The sequence below is a fragment of the Heloderma suspectum genome, chromosome 4 (genome assembly GCF_057233095.1).
Source record: "Heloderma suspectum isolate Gila_16-S chromosome 4, 16-S_ref, whole genome shotgun sequence".
NCBI lineage: Eukaryota > Metazoa > Chordata > Lepidosauria > Squamata > Helodermatidae > Heloderma > Heloderma suspectum.
This window is the reverse complement of record NC_139461.1, coordinates 22,877,502-22,897,142: the sequence shown is the minus strand read 5'-3', so window position 1 is coordinate 22,897,142 and position 19,641 is coordinate 22,877,502.

The window sequence follows — 19,641 nt, the reverse complement described above, 5'->3', positions numbered from 1 at the left end:
TTGGAGTGTATGTGATGATCTTAATGGTCTGAGTGTTGCCCAGTTCAGACCTGCAGTCATGCACATGGGTGAGTTTGAAATGCTTATTATATGGCAGGGGTGGGCAACCTGCAGCTTTAGGGTCATTGACCTAAATTCAAAAGCCCTCTGTAAATTATTGTTTCAGACTGCAGGCTGGAATGCTTTGTCCTTTTCTGGGCAGTCTGATGGGCAGGGAGGAAGAATAGGGAGAAGGAGAGGCAGAGTGGAGGGGGTGTCAGCAAGAGAGACAAAAAAAGGTGGTGGCAGAAGGAGAGAGAGAAAAGGGTGGCTGCACCCCCTTTTGGCTCTGGCTTTACTGACCAGTGGTATGCAAGCCCTGAGAGATGATCCCAGAGTGAATGCAGCCCTTTACAGGAAAAGGTTCCCCACTCCTGCCATATGGAACTGACTTCATATGGCGAGCTATTTGTTTAGAGTGCAGAGTGCAAACTACTGCAGCAATTTTTGGCCACAACCTTGCAATCACCTACTCTGCCTACTTTCAGTGCAGCTCACAACGAAGTCATCACACACACACACACACACACACACACTAATAAAGGAAAAATAAATTAAAACCCCAAACAGTCAAATAGGTGGAACAGCAGATAGCAGCAGTAAAAACACACCATAGCAATCCGCAGAATGGATAAAACAAAACTCACTATCATACAAACCCAGGCAGATTTTTTTTAAAAAATCTTCCACCAAAATGACGTCAGAGTTGATAAGAGGCAAGCCTTCTTTGGGAGGGCATTCTGTACATGGGGTGCCACAGCTGGGAAGGTTCCCCCTTCAGTCACAACCCACCTAAATTTAGATGAGGGTGGGGTGGGGAGGGCAGGCATGGAGAAGGGCCCCCAAAGATGACTGTAAGGCCTGGGTAGGCTCACGTGGTAGAAGGAATTCGGATTCCAAGCCATTTAGGGATGAGAGATAATCAGCAACACTTTGACTTGTACCTGGGAAGTGTGCCAGGGTAGGTCTTTAACAGCTGGCAAGATAAGAACAGCAGTCACCGTTCATAACTGTGCAGTAGCATGTTGTACTAACGGACGTTTATGAGAAGGCTTCCAAGGCTAGGAATGGGTGAGAATTCCATTTCAGTTCAGTTTTGATAAGAATTTACCAAAATGTGCACAGTTCCCTATATTCAGGGCAAAAAGGACTTGAGGGTTAAAAAAAAAAAATCAGATGCGGGAGAAACCAAAATGGACAGTTTCATCCATCCAGGCCCAGGGCGTCAAGTGCTTTGCTCTTAAAAGTCTGGGTCTGAATCCCTGTGTATATTGAACCATGTTAGTGCTGACCTAGGGTTGCCACCTCTTTTTTTTCTGATGGGCTTCTCATGTTTAACATGGTCCTCTCCTTGCTGGGAATAGCTGCACCAATTGAATTTGGTGGGTGGAGATGGGTGAGAGTTTAGTTTCTGTCTGTTCTTGTTAAGAATTTACCAAAATTTGCAAAGTTTTTCATATTTTATCTGGGAGAGAAAGAACTTGAGGTTTAAAAATAAATAAAATGCCAGAGAATGCAAAACAGACGGATTTTCCCATCCCTAACAAAAGCAATCCTCACATATAACAGTCTGTTTTGGAAGTTAGCTGGAAGTTATCTCTGCCCAGGAGGAATTGTAACTGGCACACCAGCCAAAGCTTGTGAAAGTCCAGTGTGTCGCAGAGGTCACTTGAGCTTCCAGTGACAATGCTGGAGCTCATGCTAAAGTGTGGCAGGTCACAACAGAAGAGTGGGCCTTCTCAGTGGTGGCACCTCAGTTTTGAAATGCTCTCCCTGGGGAAGTTTGTGTGGCACCTACTTCATTGTCTTTTTGGTGCCAGGCAAACCACTTTTTGTAATTGTTCCAGGCCTTTTAATCATCTTCTCCAGAAACTGGTTTTACCTTGTTTTTATTCAGAGTTGGCTCTACCATTAGGCAGAGTGAGGTGTTTGCCTCAGGCAGCTGATGTAGGGAGTTGTGAAAGGGCAGCAAATTGTTGGTTATTTAATATATTATTATTGTATTTTTATTCCCAGGCAGAGGCACTTGGGGGATTTTCTCCCTTGGGGCCAGCTTTAGGCACTATGCGTTTTGGCTTGTGTGTGTGTGTGCATTTACTGTTCCACCTCAGGCAGCAAAATGTCTTGGGCCAGTCCTGTTTTTATTTATTATGTAGTTTTAATCTTAATGGCTTTTTATTGATTATATTCTAATGATATTTATAACCTTCCCTGGGAACCTTTGAGAAGAGTGGGGTATACATTTTATTATAATAATATGACCAGGGCTGTGATAAATACATTTGGCCACTATTTGCTGTATGAATGGTACTCATTTTAAATCCTGCCCACCTTTCGAAGCTAAGCCATCACTTTTCTGGTCATGAGGAAAATGGATCAGGAGAGATGAAGGAGATTCACTAAGCTGGCAAAATGATTCCTTTTGTGATTGTGAAAGTCTGGTCTTAGACTCTGGGGCCTTCTCTGAACAAGCTCACCTCACTGAAAAGCCTCCAGTGGTCTCCGTGCTCTCCGTGGCTCCAACAGCTTTGTATTCAAACGTCTACTCCAGCTTTATGCTCTTGCTTCAAAGGCTTAATGTTGCTTCAGGGGATGCTGCCTTAAAAACAACAACAACACAAACCCTTCACATCACGGAGAGGACTTTGCCATCACATCATATCCATCTTTTTGAAGATGATGTTTCATATGGGTCACCTTTGAAGATTTCCAAACTGCTGAAGTGGTTCTCCTCAAAGTTCTGCATGTGTCTGTGATGGCTCTCTGAAGTTCTTTTCAGCATTCCTCCAGATACGTTTTTCTGACTGTAGGAACATCACTTCGAGAGCATCTTTCTGCTTGTGCCTGGATTTTGTGAGCAGCTTTAGCTCTTTGATGTCTTGGTGCAAGTCCTATTTTATGGAGCATATTGTGCAGGTGTGATTCACTTCTGATTCAGGTATTCAATACATTGGGAAGGGACTGAGCTGGACTGGGGTTTGACTCTGCTTGGCCAAGCTTGGCTGTGAACCACAGCCCGTTTATTTTGGCGTAGTCTACATTAACGTCAATGGGACTGTTCTAATAGTAGCTTGTGGATTTTAACTCTTGAAAGGGCACATCTTTGGAGGCTTATTTGCAGTAGTATTCCTTAAACAGACAGATCTTTGTTTAAAAAGCAAGTGCCATCAAAAACATCAGAAAATGGACAGTCCTAGAGAATGGTGCACTGGTTTTGGATAGGACATTTCTTCAACCTAGTGGGACATTTCTCAGTTTTGTGCAGGTCGATCATAAGCATGTTTACTCAGAAATGTCACACTGAGCTCCCTCACTCCAAAGCCTTTGGCTGGTACAGCAAATGTGATTTGATTTTTCAAGTGGGTGGTGTGGCAGTGGAGGCTGGTGGCTCCAATTTCAGTGGGGCTGTGAATCCATTCTGGGTTCCAGTCAGAACCAGTCAAAACTGTAAAGCAGCTATCCAAGGTGCTGAACCCCATCCCCAAATAGTATCCTATTCTGCCTGTACACTCATGGGAGCAACTGTTCCCACAACAAGGCTTTTGAGCTTCTAGAAATAATCCAAAGCAAGTAGGAACACTCAAACAAAATAGGAGATGGTTTGAGTGCAGGTGGAGAAAAACTCCTAGTGGATGAAATTGAACTCTGGTATATGCCTATGGCCAGGTATATTCAAAAGCAGTGAGAGCGGGAGGGAAAAAAAATTTAACTGCCTCTATTCAATCTTCCATATGCCTGCCACCCAGTGGACCTTTTTAGGGTTGTCCAGGGCCTATTACATTCTGGCCCTAAGGACACTATGGAACCATCTGAGGCCCGCTGTAATGCACTGGCTAGGCACTTCTAAGATAAAATCTCTTGCATCTACCGGGACTTAGACTCCAGTTTTACTGCTGGTGAATCAGGTAAGGCAGTCCAGTTTTCTTGGATGAGTTTCAGTTGATACAGCTCAAGGATGTGGACAAGGTGCTTGGACAGGTTCATGCAACCACTTTCATACTGGATCCTTGCCCCTCTTAGCTTATAAAAACCAGCAGGGAGGGAACAGCCGGCTGGGCCAGAAAGGTGATCAATGCCTCCTTGTGAGAGGGAGTGGTCCTGGGCCTCCTGAAATAGGCAGTGGTGAGACCACCCCTGAAGAAATCCTCCCTAGGCCTGGAAAACCATAATAATTATCGGTCGGTTGCAAATGTTCCATTCCTGGGCAAGGTCCTTGAGCAGATGGTTACCATCCAGCTCCAGACACTCATGGATAAGACTTATCATCTGAATCCATTTCAATTGGGGTTCAGGCTGGGTTTTGGCACAGAAACAGCCTTGGTTGCCCTGTATGATGACCTATGTCGGGGGAAAAAAAAAAAGGGGGACTGTGATCCTGTTGATTCTCCTTGATCTCTCGGTGGCTTTTGATACCATTGACCATGGTATCTTTCTGGGATGGCTCTCTGAGCTGGGAGTGGGAAGCACTGCATTGCAGTGGTTTCATTCCTACTTGGAGGTTTGGCTCCAGAAGGTGGTGCTTGGGGAACACTGCTCGGCCCAGTGGATTCTCCAATATGGGTTTCCACAGGGGGCAGTTTTGTCCCCCATGCTGTTCAACATCTACATGAAACTGTTGAGTAGTCATCTGGAGTTTTAAATTGCACTGTCATCAGTATGCTGATGACATGCAACTGTATTTCTCCTTTTCATCTTCTTCAGATGAGGCTGTGGATGTGCTGAATCAATGCCTACCTGTGACAATCGACTGGATGAGGGCTAATAAACTGAAGCTCAATCCAGACAAGACTGAGATGATGTTGGTGGGTAGTTCTTCTGACCGGATGGAGGGTGTTCAACCTGTTCTGGATGGGCTTCCACTCCCCTGAAGGAGCAGGTCTGTAGCCTGGGGGTCCTCCTGGAACCATCTTTGTCACTTGAGGCTCAGGTGGCCTCAGTGGCATGGAGCGCCTTCTACCATCTTTGTTGGTGGCCCAGCTACACCGCTATCTGGACAAGAATAACCTGGCTTCAGTTGTCTATGCTCTGCTAACCTCCAAGTTAGATTACTGCAATGCACTCTGTGTGGGGCTGCCTTTGAGATGGTTCGGAAGTTGCTTCTCATGAAAAATGCAGCAGCCACATTGATAACTGGGACTAGAAGGTCTGCACATATAAGACCAACTCTGGCCTGCTTGCACTGGCTGCCTATAGGCTTCCAAGCTTAATTCAAGTGCTGGTTTTAACCTATAAAGCCCTTGGGACTGCAAGACCTGATGGCATGCCTCTCCCAAAATTAACCTACCCGTACTATACATTCCACATTTAATGACCTCCTCTGGGTGCCTCTTCCAAGGGAAGAAACGAGGGAGAGGTCCTTCTCAGTGGCGGCCCCCCATCTGTGGAATGAGCTCCCCAATGAGGTCCACCTGGCACCAACATTGTTATCTTTTTAATGCCAGGCTAAGACCTCTCTCTTCTCTCAGGCATTGGTGGCACATGATCAGTTTTAATCGGTCTTGGATGTGCCTTTAGTTATGACTGAATGTTCAAAGTTGTTTTTAGTTATATGTTGTTTGTGTATATTTTCTGTGTGCTTTTATGTAAATGGATTTAAACTTTTCATATTATATTTTAATGTTTTAACTTCTGTAAACTGCCCAGAGATATGGCTATGGGGTGGTATAGAAATGTAAACAACAACAACAACAACAACATTTCCAGAATGGGACAGGTAAGTGGAGCTTGCAGAAAGGAGCTCTGATATTCTGTCCCAATCCAGAAATTAACATTTCTGTTCATTTTGGATTATTTTTTGAAGTGCAAAAGCCCTGTTGCATGAGCTTTTGCTCCTGTGAGTGCAACAGAACCAGCAGAGTGGCCACACTGGATACTGTCCAGAGCTGTATTCCAGCTAGTGTTGTCACTGTTTTAAGAAGAGCTTCTCAAACACTCCAGTGTTGAATTTACAAAGCATTCTGTTTTTGTTTTTTGTTTTGTTTCCTAGGTTGATGTACAATTTTAGTTTATGTCTAATAATTATACCAGCTAACCCAGTTTGGCTGGGATTCTATACTATGTATGGGGGGGGAGCATAAAGGAAATTATGCTGTAGGCATTATATACACATGCTCTTTGCTGAGAAAGATCATATAGTGCAAGGGTGGGGAGCTGCCTTCCCATGTGCCAGTTCTGTCCTGAAGTGCATTGCCATCCAGTATGTGGCCTCTTGACTCTAGAAGCGTTCACATTGCCCGCAAGAGGAATGTTACGTAAGAGCTTGGACAGAAAGCAGATGCACAAGTGGTGCCCTCTTTTGGTGTACACAAGAGACTGGGTTTCCACTCCTATGCAAAGACCATGGGGCCTCCAGAATATGCATTGACTCTTGCCACAGTACCTCTCCCGTGCTGTCTTAGCTTAGCTTAGGGAGATGGGCTTGCAACAGTGCACCTGCCTGGAAAGGCTGGATCACACCTGGCACAACAAAGTCACATCCAATGAGGCAAGGTCATGTTTTGTAAAACAAGGTCAGGTTAGCAGTGCAAGTTCCCAACAGGCAAGGTCTGTCAGGACCCTGGACAGGTCACTGGATGAAACCAACCCACAAAGAACTGTTGTCTCAGCAACATGCAGAGGCCTTCTGAAGTCTGACAGGTCTGGACTTGCTGTTAATGCCACTCCCTCTAAGGAGTTGCACATGTCTTAAAGGGCCATTGTCTGATTCTGCAGCCTTTCGCTCCTATGGCATGGAGGTGGTGAGGACTGCATCCTAGGGGTGCCCACTGAGTCTGAGGAATCAGGTAAAGCCATGTCCTCTGGCCTGGAAGGTCCTGGAATAGCAGATGATGGGTAACTTGTTGAAGCTTTCTCCCCTCTGAGTCCTCCTTCGAGCTAGAGAGGAGATCATGGATGGCGAACATGACACTACCTAATCCAGTCAAGCAATCCCAGGCATAGTGATTGACTATACAGAGCCCTAAAGAGGGAAAGCTTCATACTAAAGCACTGCTACCAGTGGTAAGCACATTAGCACTCATAAGAATTTGTTAAGGTTAGGGACTTACACTCAGTATTTGAACGTTGACTTTCTCCTTTGTACTCTGCCATCCAAGCACAGTAGGTACCCCTTGTCACACTTTTGTTCTGCGGGGGAAAACCCCTCCCCTACATGAAGGGCTTAAAAAGGAATTCTTTGCAACCCCCCCCCCAGATATCATCTCCCCTAGCCAGCTTTTCCCCACCAACCTTCTTCCTACCTCCCCTACACATCCTTCCCCTTCCATCTCTGTTTTTTTTTTATTATTTTATACTTGGCAAGTTAGGACTCAAGGGAACCTAACAAGATATCATGAGACTTTATTCCCCTATCACCACAGAGTGAAGCAACATAGGTATAAGGAAAATTGTAAGCATAAAAAATGTAATGATAATATTACAAATTTAATAAATAACTAATATATCAAACAATTTTTAGAAAGATTTAAAAATACATGAGTTAGCAGTCCAACAATTTTCATGCATACCTAGTAACAATGCTGGTTTCCAAAAACGGCTATACTAATAAATAATATCCAAAACCCAAACGCGTTTCGACCTGACTGATCTTTATCAGTGGGAAAAATATATTAACCTTAATTATTGCTCTTAGTACAACAATCATGAGATTAGATTTTCAAAATGGAACCTGCAAAGCAAAAATGTGCAGATTTAGAAAACCTGGGGTAATGTTTGCTTGCTAAAATAAACAAATAGATGTAAGTTAATAAAAATTATTTTTACCAGTGAATCTTTACAATGCAGATCTATTCCTCGTCCTGCAATTAGTATCTAGATGCTCAAAGGGAGAAGGGAAGCACAACCACTTCCTCTTGCATCCTAAAGCATGTAGAGAGATAAAGAACCATCCAGGATTAATTTCCAACAAGTGGGTTGTTTCATTGTGGTAAAGGCACTTTTAAGGGTAACAGGTGAATAAAGGTGTTGCATCTTATGGTGGCATTGGAAATGGATATGGGATAATTAAGAGAGGGAGAGTGCCTCCACATAGTTACAACTACTAGCCCTCATCAAGGTGGTATTCTGGGGGTGAGATAACCTGAGGTGATTTCTCCACATTTGCTGACTAGCAGTGGGATAACCGATGTGGTTTCTCCACACCTTGGAGTATTTGCATTTCAATCTTTTCTCTCTTCAGTCTTTCTTGCATCCTCCTCCTCCTCACTAGCTCCAGACAGGTTAACCCTTGTCTCAAAGGGTCTAGTTATCTGCATTCAGGTCCCTATCACCATACCACTTATACCCCACACATATCTAACCAAAACTGTGTGGCTCCAATCTCCTTACTTGCAGCTGCCTCTCCTCTTCCTTCACCCATCTAAACCCCTCATAGTCTTTCTCTCCATCCCCAAACTCTTCTATAGAGTTAACTAAATAGTTGCCTGTCCTATCTGAACGTTACCTGAACTATATTTGATTCTTTTGATCTCTGACTCTGGTCTTGTGGCTAATTCCCCACTTCAGAGAGCTGAGTTGTAGGTCTTTTGCTTTTCCCCTCTTGGGATTCCCATTTCCCGCCATTGTGCACCATGATTCTAGGCAAAATATCCCCCAAACACATAGAATCATAGAATAGTAGGGTTGGAAGGGGCCTATAAGGCCATCGAGTCCAACCCCATGCTCAATGCAGGAATCCCAGTCAGAGCATCCCTGACAGATGGCTGTCCAGCCTCATCTTGAATGCCTCCAGGGTGGGAGAACCCACCACCTCCCTAGGTCATTGGTTCCATTGTCGTATTGCTCTAACACTACAGTCAGGAAGTTTTTCCTGATGTTCAGCCAGAATCTGGCTTCCTGTAACTTGAACCCATTATTCCACGTCTTGCACTCTGGGATGATCGAGAAGAGATCCTGGCCTTTCAAGTATTTGAAAAGCACTATCATCTCTCCCCTCAGTCTTCTCTTCTCAAGGCTAAACATGCCCAGTTCTTTCAGTCTCTCCTCATAGGGCTTTGTTTCCAGTCTCCTGATCATCTTTGTTGCCCTCCTCTGAACCCTCTCCAGCTTGTCTGCATCCTTCTTAAAGTGCAGTGCCCAGAACTGGACACAGCACTCCAGATGGGGCCTAACCAGTGCTGAGTAGAGGGGAACTAGTACTTCACATGATTTGGAAGCTATACTTCTATTAATGCAACCCAAATTGCATTTTGGGTTCCTCCTGTACATGTGAATGTTACCTGTGTGGATGAAACATGTGGTAACAACCTGCTAAGTGATTAGTGACTATCATTTGGCTCTTTTGGGATTGTTTTGTGGCATCTTTTTTTGTTTTGTTTTGTTTATTTTTTTAAAAAATAAAAAAACATATATTTTTATTATATTATTTTAAATGTTTTTTTATGCCGCTTGGCCTATACATTTTAAAAAGTAAACAGTAAACAAATGGCAGCATTGTCAGTATGAAATAATGTTAAAACATTAACATATTGAGATTAGGGATGGGCAAAGTCGCTGTGGTCTGGGTCGCGCACTACTCACTGGTCTCCCACTGCTTCTGCTGACCATGTGTTGCGAATCTCTGGGTGGTCCGTGAGTGCCTGGCGAGCGACATGTGGCTGCCAAGTCTTCTTAAGGCTGATTCTATGCAAATGGCAGCCATAAAATGGCCATTTACACAAGATTACAGGCATAAACGGCCATTTACGCCTGTTATCTTGCATACATGCCTGCTTTACCACTGCCATTTGCATAAAATCAGCCTTTACAACAAAGACAGAGTTGCCCTTTTGTGGCTCAGCAATGGACTGGGGATCGGGCAAGTGTGGGGAATCCACAGACTGGCATTGCCAAGCCAGTGATTTCTCACCAGGCCTTGAGCCCCAGTCTGATACCCACAACATCCCTCATTGAGATATAGAAACTGTTGTTCCACTGTGCCATCCCTAAATGATAGGGATGTACGAAAGTCACTTACCTTTTCGCGGAATTGATTCGCGGTGGGGGAGGAGGTGTTCTGTCCCTCCACCCGGAATCCTTGATGTGGGGGGAGGCGATCCGGTCCTCCCTCCCGGAATCCTGCTTGGCCAGCTCTGCGGAGCAGCTGACCAGGCCCATCCACAGCCAGAGTTCCGGCCATGGATTGACTGCTGCGGACGCAAATGGTGGCCACCGTAGTGGCTGCCATTTGCGTCCAGCCAGGGTGCTGTGATAGGCTGTGTAAGTATTTACGTAGCCTATCACAGCTGGGCAAAACAAAAAACAAAACAAAATGGCGTACGCAAATGGGGGCAGCTACGGCGGCCGCCATTTGCATTCCCTATTTTTCACCGTTTTAGCCTACGTAAATATTTACGTAGGCTATTATGGTGAAAAAAAAGGGGAACGCAAATAGCGTAGTGGGCGCTATTTGCGTTCCTTTTTTCCCGCCGTAATAGCTTACGTAAATATTTACATAGGCTAAAATGGCGAAAAAAAGGGAACGCAAATAGTGCCCACTACGCTATTTGCGTTCCCCTTTTTTTCCACCGTAATAGCCTACGTAAATATTTACGTAGACTAAAATGGCGAAAAATAGGGAACCCAAATGGCAACTGCTGTAGCCGCCCCCATTTGCGTACACCGTTGTTGTTTTTTTTGCTTGGCTTGCCGTGATAGACTACATAAATACTTACGTAGCCTATCACTGCAAAGACCAGGATGCAAATGGCGGCCACGGCAGCTGGTTGAAAGACCAGCCGCTGCTGCCGGAGCCGCCGCCAGAGCTGCCGCCGAAGCCGCCACTGTCCGGAACATCCACCCCAGGTAAGCCTCGTCCCGGGGGGAATCCGCGGGAGGGGTGGGGGGCAGGCCGTTCCGCCATGGATTTCAGGGGGGTGAATGTCAGTGCATTCGGCCTCACTGAAATCCGTGGCGGAATTCTCCGCCATCCCTAGTAAATGAACAGCAGAAATTCTATCTGGAGTTCAATTTAGAGTTGCTTCACAGTTCATATGGCAGACATGTTTTGTGTAGGCCTGAGCCAAGATGGAGAGAGTTTGCGTTTCATCGGTGTTTCCCTCCCCCATGTGAAATTTGCTCTCCATTTGGGAGATCTTTCGGGAAGCTCTTTTTTAAAAAATTTCTTTTCACAGGTGATGGGTGCTACAGAAAGTAGGTGCATTAGCATATGCACACACACTCAAATGACCTGCAGACATACCCCAGCACTCCCGTACCTGGCACTGCAGCAGTAGCACTGCTCCTTCCAATGGCTGCAGCTATACAACATTTTGGGTTTGGGAAATAGCCCTTTTTCTGCCTAGTAAGAGTGATGTTGATCAGATTTGGCTAGGCAATGATGTTGCCAAGGGCAGACAAAGCTAATTCAGAGTGATGGAATTCTAATCCTCACTTTGAACTAACTTTGTTCTCTGTGTCATCGTCACCAAGTAAAGTCTCATTGGCTGCATGATGATATTAGTGTTACTAGGAAGAAGGAGGGCTATTTTCCAGAAGATTGTGATTGTAAACAGCAGTGAACCAGCATTTTAATTAAAATGCTCCCCTGTATTAAAAACTCTTTGCAGCTACAAAACCATCTCAGTTGGCAGTGGAATAAGCTGGAAGGCAGGTTCTTTTTACATGACAGAGCATTCAGAAATAGTATCCCGCCACCTATAGTGTGAAATGGTATTGTCCATTCTACCACTTAATTCCCACCTCATTCTGTTGCATGGTGTGCTGTAGACCTAGCCTCAGACATGATTCATTTATCTTAAAAAATATTTATGACACCTTTCCAGTATAACCCTCACGGCAGCTTACAAATTCTCAGGTAACCCCCCTCCCCCAGCAGTACATAATACATACTTAACATGAAACAATCCTCAAAGCAAAATAAGTGGTACAAAACCAGCAGCACAGATCTCCATAAGAAACAACAACCCACCAGTAAATATTAATTACTATTAAAGACTCAGGCGATAACAAATATTTGCATCAAGCTAACTTTGACTTTAATTATCTGCTAACTACCTCTTACTGTAATAAAGTAGGGATCTCCTGTGGGGGTAAGGGGATATGAATATACATTCAAGCTGCAGAAAAGTAATATTACTAATGGGTGAATATTTTAATTGAATCGGGCCAGCATCCTTTTTCATTCAAATATGCACCGGCCTTTCTTTCTTTCTTTCTTTCTTTCTTTCTTTCTTTCTTTCTTTCTTTCTTTTTTGTCTTGTAATGCATGGTTATTAAAACCTTCTCTAGCTCATTGTCATGTAGCAATTGTCTGAACTACTGGTAACTTAAAAATGTCAATGAGCTTTCCAGGAGTTTATCTTTTCTTCCTCCCTTAAGTCAACCATCATGTTCTGTCCTCTCCTCTGCACCTCTAAGAATCCTCTAAAGGCTGACCTACCATTTATTTAATTGCTCTAGCAACAGCAGTGGCAGCAAATATATTGCACTATGTTCTAATTTAGTTAACAGGAGCTTTTCACATATTCTTAACCCCTTTCAGTCATACCTGATAAAGTGCTAGAGGTACTAAAGGGCTCCGTAATGACCAGAACTGAACTTGCCAGATACTGGAAGCAAAATGTAGTAATTCACATGGTGCATAGTTTAACTATGGAATTAGCCACCACAAGATGTAGCAATGTCCACTGTGCAGCAAAAAATGCACCGATTTTCATTTGACCCCCCCCCCCAGTTCACAATCTGATATGGACTTGAGTCTGAATGAGTTTTGAGATGGGATTCAGAGAGCATCGGTGTGCTCAGGTTTTACTGATTCACACGTCCCTATGATGTTCCATATTTCCATGCCCCTGCCATCAGCAGGTAATGATGCAGGAAAAGGATGAGGAAATACAGAATATTGTAATGTCACAACAGTAGCAGGCTCCCCTTATGCTCAGGTCATGGATAGTGGGGCAGAATGTGGAAGAGTGACACGCATGGGCTCCTGTTGTGCCTTCTGCCTGTTTCCCCGATCCCCTGATCCCAGGGTTACAGGCCTTTTGCCACACTGGCATGTTGGCGAGTCCCAGATTTTAATCTTGGAGGTGGGTCAATCCTCAAGGGCACAGTGAGGTCTGCTCCAGTACAATGAACAAATAAATCAGGCAGAGAACCAGTGAGGGAACCTCCATGGGCTTTAACAGGGGTTCAGAATTACTTTATACCACACACCTTCTTCTGGCACCTTCCTTTAGGGTTATTCTGCCTCTTGGGCAAGGGTAGGAGAGCTTGGACCTCTGTGCCTTCCCAGCCTCTGCCTTCTGAAGCTTCCTAGGTTTCCATTTTGCTCTAATGGCTAGTGCTGGCTGCCTCCACCCCTTGGCCACCTCCCGTGTGGAGCAAACAGAGCAGGTTTCAGTTCACTGCTGCTCTTCTCCATGCTCTGGATGACCCAGCTCCTTACTTGCTGCCCTGGCCATGGATGCTGATTCCACTCAGTGGTGTTCCAGTGCTGAATGGTCTGGCCACATCCACCTGGCTTAGAGCTTTGTTGGGATGGTTGAGGCACCGGGAGGTTGCCCTTCAAGTGACAGGGGTGAGGTGGATGAGGGTTTGATTGGCCTCTCCATTTCCTAGTATGGCACCAGAAAGGATGGGATTGTGGGTACAGGGCTTGGTCATAGTGTTGCCCCAGTACAGACCAAGAAAGGGAATATATGAACATAAGAAGAACCTTGCTGGATCAGACCAAAGGCCTATCTAGTCCACCATCCTGTTTCTCAAAGTGTCCAACCAGATGTTTGAGAAGTCCACAAGTGGAACATGAGAGCAAAAATCCTACTGGTCTTGAGGGCATGACTAGTAGCTGCTGATAGCCTTATCCTAGTCATATGGCATCTATACATCATCTGTGATTCATACTTGGTCTCTGAGACATATTACACCAGTTTTAAAATCTTTACTCTGGCTGCCAATTTGTTTCCGAGCAAAATATTAAGTGCTGGTTCTTGCCTTTAAGGCCTTACATGGTCTAGGCCCAACAAGGTACCTTAGGGAGCGCCTCCTCCCCTACGTCCCAGTCCGCCACCTGCGGTCCTCTGAGGGCGCTCTGCGGTGGCTGCCTAATGTGAAATGGGCAGCTGCACGCAAGAGGACCTTTTCCTTTGCCCCCACCCCCCTCAGCTGTGGAATGACTTGCCAGTTGAAATGCGCCTGCTGACCTCTTGGAAGGTTTCTAAGCGGGCATTAAAAACTCTATTATTCCAGCAGGCCTTCTCTTTTTAGAACTCTTGTTCCTTTTGCTGACTTTTGTATGCTGTTTTTAAGCTGAGTTGTTTTATTGTTGGATTTTGTTTTTTAAAGTTTTTAGTTCAAAGTTATTTTTAGTTATATGCTGTTTGTATGTACTGTCTTTTGTGTAAATCATTTTAAACTTTGTATATTGTATTTTAACTTTTGTAAACCACCCAGAGAGCTTCGGCTATGGAGTGGTATAGAAATGTTAATAATAATAATAATAATAATAATAATAATAATTCACACAAAATCGACTGAGATGGATTTTGCTTCTTATGAGAAGTAACATCCAACAACAAAAAATATGGGCAAACTCCATCTCTAAAAAGATTTCCTATTTGTTATGGACAAATACCCTTAAATTGGAACATGCCTTAAGCATTATGAATGGCTGGCAGCAACCCTGTGATGTGCATCACCCTTCAGTATGACCTTGTAGGAAATAGAAGGATTTGATTTATCTGTATAAACATGCCATCTTCCTTTGTGGATGGAGGAGGAAACAAAAGACAGGGCCTTGTGGGACATCAAGCCAAGCTGTTTCGACTGGCTTGGATCATGCTATGCAATTCTCCTCTTCCTGCTGATGCTGTCACTCAGTTCAGGGGGCTGCCTATCAAGTCTAGTGTTAATTATACTTTCTTGAGAAAAGGGTGGGTGGCGGGTGGGGGGAACTTCATTGTGCTGAAAAGGGAGTGCCAGCACCTATAATTTCAGATTCAAAAAGACTAGGTTTTCTGAGTATTCATCACTCAAATGTTGGACTTTCCACCTCCCACGTAGGACTCAATATGAGGAGTAGATTTTGATGAGCACTGAAGCCCTCTTCAGGTGTTTCCAAAGAGTGGTAAACTGTAAGGAGGGAGGTAGCTATGGAATCATAGAATCATAGAACAGTAGGGTTGGAAGGGGCCTATAAGACCATGGAGTCCAACCCCCTGCTCAGTGCAGGAATCCAAGTCAAAGCATCCCTAACAGGTGGCTGTCCAGCTGCATCTTAAATTCCTCCAGTGTGGGAGAGCCCACCACCTCCCCAGGTAATTGGTTCCATTGTCGTATTGCTCTTACAGTCAGGAAGTTTTTCCTGATGTTCAGCTGGAATCTGGCTTCCTGTAACTTGAGCCCTATATTCCATGTCCTGCATTCTGGGATGATCAAGAAGAGATCCTGGCCTTCTTCTCTGTGACAACCTTTCAGGTACTTGAAGAGTGCTATCATATCTCTCCTCCATCTTCTCTTCTCAAGGCTAAACATGCCCAGTTCTTTCAGTCTGTCCTCATAGGGCTTTGTTTCCAGCCCCCTGATCATCTTTGTTGCCCTCCTCTGAACCCTCTCCAGCTTGTCTGCATCCTTCTTAAAGTGCTCTTAGGTTATTTAGGGACAACACAGTAATGGGAAGTCTTCAATGTCCTTTGACATGGTGGCTGAGATATGAGAGGTGGCAATCTGTCACCGTACTCCAGCCTGGCCACAGGGAATTAGGGATGTATGACCCCCCGGACATCTGGTTTGGGGGAGGGTAAACAGCAAGGAAATCCAGGCTGCTTGGGGCCCTGTGGATTTCCCCAGAGCCTTACCACATCAGTCTCATTTTGTGGGGTAGCTCTCCTCCATTCTAAATGGCATGATTAGCTAACAGCAGCTGCCATTAGCAATTTGTGGGGGAAATATGGTCTGAAATTGCATAATTTATTTCATTTGTGGCTGTAAAGCACTTCCTTCTATGTAAATTGTGGCCATTTACCCTGCAATTTACATAGAAGGAAGTGCTTTATGGGTGCAAATGCCTTAAACTACGCAATTTACAGCCATATTTTCCCCGCAGTTTGCTAATGCCGCCATTTTGCTAATGCCGCCATCATGCCATTTAGAATGGAGGAGAGCTGCCCCATGGGAAATCCAACAGACCTGGAGGTGAGTGAGGTCAGTCTGCTCCGGACTTAGCAGGTCATATTCTTGGGAATAGTGTCTTATTTGAGTCTGCGGTGGATTTCTCTGCCACCCCTACAGGGAAGCAACGTTTTTCAGCTTTGATCTAAAGTCAAACTTCTGCTTGACTGAGGTTACTTGTTGGGGTCTTCCTGGCATGGCTTATGAACAACAGAGTGGGGCCACATTTGCGGAGGGGAATTAGTGAATGGGAGAGGGGGGTCTTTAACCTTTCCCCCTACCTACCAAAGATCCTCCACTGTATGCCACATCTGTCCATGTCTACAAGGGACAATCCCTATTTTCCAGTACCTGTCCTTCAAAAATCACAGTCAGGGTTGGTCCTATCATTAGACAGAGTAAGAGGTGGCTGAGGATTTCATTTACTTCAGAGTGTTTTTTTAAACTATTCCCCCCCCCCCAAATTTGCAAATTTCTCCTTAAATGGGATGGAAAGACCTTGCAATTCGTGATGGGTAAACAAGTGATTTTCATGTTGGCCCAGATTCTCAGAACACCAACTTGAAGCTTGGCTTGCCTCACTTCCTGCATTGGTTTGTGCTCTGTTTTTGTTTTATTCAAATGGGAAAAGTGCACATTTAAAGTAGGGCAAATGTACATTTTTAAAAAAGTGCTCTGAAGGTACACACTCCCCTCCACCATAGAGTAAAGCATAAAAATGCACACTTCAAATAGTGTGCTTTTCCCCCTTCTTCTTCTTTTTTTTAACACGAACGCAGGTTCTGTAATTTGTGAGCATGTTCAGAGAAACATTGTGAGAGGCAGTGTGGTGTAGCAGTTAGTGCTGGACCAGGAGTTGGGAGATCCGGGTTCTAGTCCCCACTCGGCCATGGAAGCTCATTGGGTGACTTTGGGCCAGTCACAGACTCTCAGCCCAACCTACCTCACAGGGTGGGAGTTGTGAGGATAAAATGGAGAGGAGGAGGATTATGTATGCCACTTGGGGTTCCTTAATGAGGAAAGGCGGTGGGATATAAATGTAATTAATTAAATAAATAAATAAATAAATAAATAAATAGAAATATGCTCTCCTGCTTGCATTCACAGTTGTGAACGGGACATGTTCACCTGATTTGCAAACATAAATGAAATTTTTATACATCCGTATTTGCAATTATTATTATTATTTTTTTAATGTGAGAGAAACCGAAAGTGACAGATTCATCCATCCAAGCAGAGGCTTTGAGTATTTAGAAAAATCTGGGTTTGAATCCCTGTGTATTCAGCCAACTTTGTGGTGCTCAATATTTTTTTTCTGTCAGTCAGGCTCATCATCTTCAACAGCTACATCATAGGCAGGTACAACATAGCTTTCTCCATGCTAGGAATCATTGCGCCTATTGAATTTGACCGGTGCAGATGGGTGAGAATTTTGTTCAGTCTGTTGTTTGATGAGAGTCCCTTTCCTCCCTAGCTAGGGCTGTTTCCAGTCTTGAAGCACAGTTTTTCATGAGATGCCCTGGGGACTTGTTGAAGACAAGGGAGGTGGGAAGTATAAATCAAGTACATTGTTGCTGTTGTTATAAAATAAGCAGGAGGATGGAGAAACAGAAGTTGAGATGGGATAGGTTTTCTGGGAGAATCATGGGGTGATGCTGTTAAGCACCCTGTGACAAATTCACCTGCTTGTTATGTAAACCTGTTTTATTGGATTAACGTTAAGCTATTTAGTTTTGCAGGAAGTGAATGTACAGGTAGGAAAGGGTTAACTGTGGGCTGGATGGGCCTTGTGTGTGATTGGCTGTGTTGGTTCTACCTGGGGGGAGGGGGGCGTGAGTGATGTCTCGGGTGTGTGTGTGTCTGGTTTTTGGTTTAATGAGTTAGTCAATTTGGGCGCAATCCTATAGCCACTAGGCAGTGGCTAGACGTCCATAGGATTATTCAGTTTTTCAGAACTGACCTCAGAGCCAGTGCTCCGAGGCCGGTTCCCAGAAAACTGCCTTCCTGCCCCCGCCCCCACCACCTTCTAAGAGACATGGTTCATCCCTGGCTCCGCACTCAGAAGAGCAGTGTGGAGTGGGGGGAAAGGGGGCGTTCCTGGGGGCTGGGAGCAGCAGTGAAGGCGGAAGCGTCATTATGACACTTCCTATGCACCATCCAGCCTCCCCCCGCCCCCGTGCTCTGAGCCACTCCAGCTAGACAGCCGAAATTGGCCATCTAACCACTAATGCAGGGCAGCCAGAATGTGGAGAAGAAGATCCCCTCTGCGCTCCGCCTACCCTGCATTGGATAGTCAGTCACCTCTGAGTTCGGAGGCAGCTGATTATCCCCAATGGATTAGGCCCTCCTCCCTTCAGGGAGCAAAATGTCTTGGGCTGTGCCTGCCCCTCCCCCCATTGCTGAATTTCCCTCTCCAGCCATGCATTATCGCTTCCCCACAAACATGGATTTGCAAACCTCATGTACATCACATAGTTCCATCCTAGACAAAGGTTTGATCTCTCCTGCTCAAAGATTTTCCTCCCTGATTTTTGCTAAAGGGCTCAGCACATTTAGTCTGCTTTTTAAAAAAATCCATCAACTTTCTTTCCTCAGTTTTAGGAAGGTATTTCCAGCTGAGGTGAGGCCTTTGAACAAAGACAAGGCCACAGATGCCTGCATGGAGTGGGTGAGGCTGGAGCTTCACTGTAGGAATTACTCCAAAGGTTAATGATTCTTTTTTCAATCCCTCTTTAAAACAATTTCTTTTATTTGTTTTCTAAAAGACCAGTTTGATGGTTTTCTCCAAGTTATTGCAGACTATTTTCTCATGGCAAGACCAGTACTAGGGATGTGAGAACCCCTCGCTGCTCGTCTCTCCTCCCCTTCGTTGAAGCACGCAAGCCATCAGCGATCACTGTCAATTGTCCCTCGAACCGTTTGTGGCTTTGCCAGTTTTTTTTCCCCCTCAGGACCCATATGCGCAAAAAAAGGTGAGTTCACACACAAAGCCTCGAATTTGTGCACTTTCAGCTACATCTGCGCAAAATTTCAGTACAGTAGTGCTCAATCATCCATTTGCCATTGCAATGATTTTGGGGAGGAGGGAACATGAGGAGTGTTGAGTTGTTCATGCGATGTGCTAATTTAGCCTGCCCTTCTGACACAGACACCCCCCATCCCCCCAGCAAAAAGAAGAAGATGGCAGGGTCTCGTGTTTCCCATTCAACAATGTCTTTCCGTGTAGTGAATGAATCTGACCATTTTTCATTCTGTAAGCCATTAGTAAGGATGTTAGAGAAATCTGCCATGGATTCAAATGAGGCCGGATTCCAAAGAATCTGGCCTCCGGAATCCACGGCGGAATGGGTGCACTTACCTCCTCGTCCAGAGGATTGTCCGCAGAATGGCACTCGGCTTCTTGCTTGACCGGAGCCATTCTCCTCTGTGCCGATTGCCATTTTTATTTTTATTTTTTAAATGGCAATCGGCGCAGAGGAGAATAGGTCCAGGTAA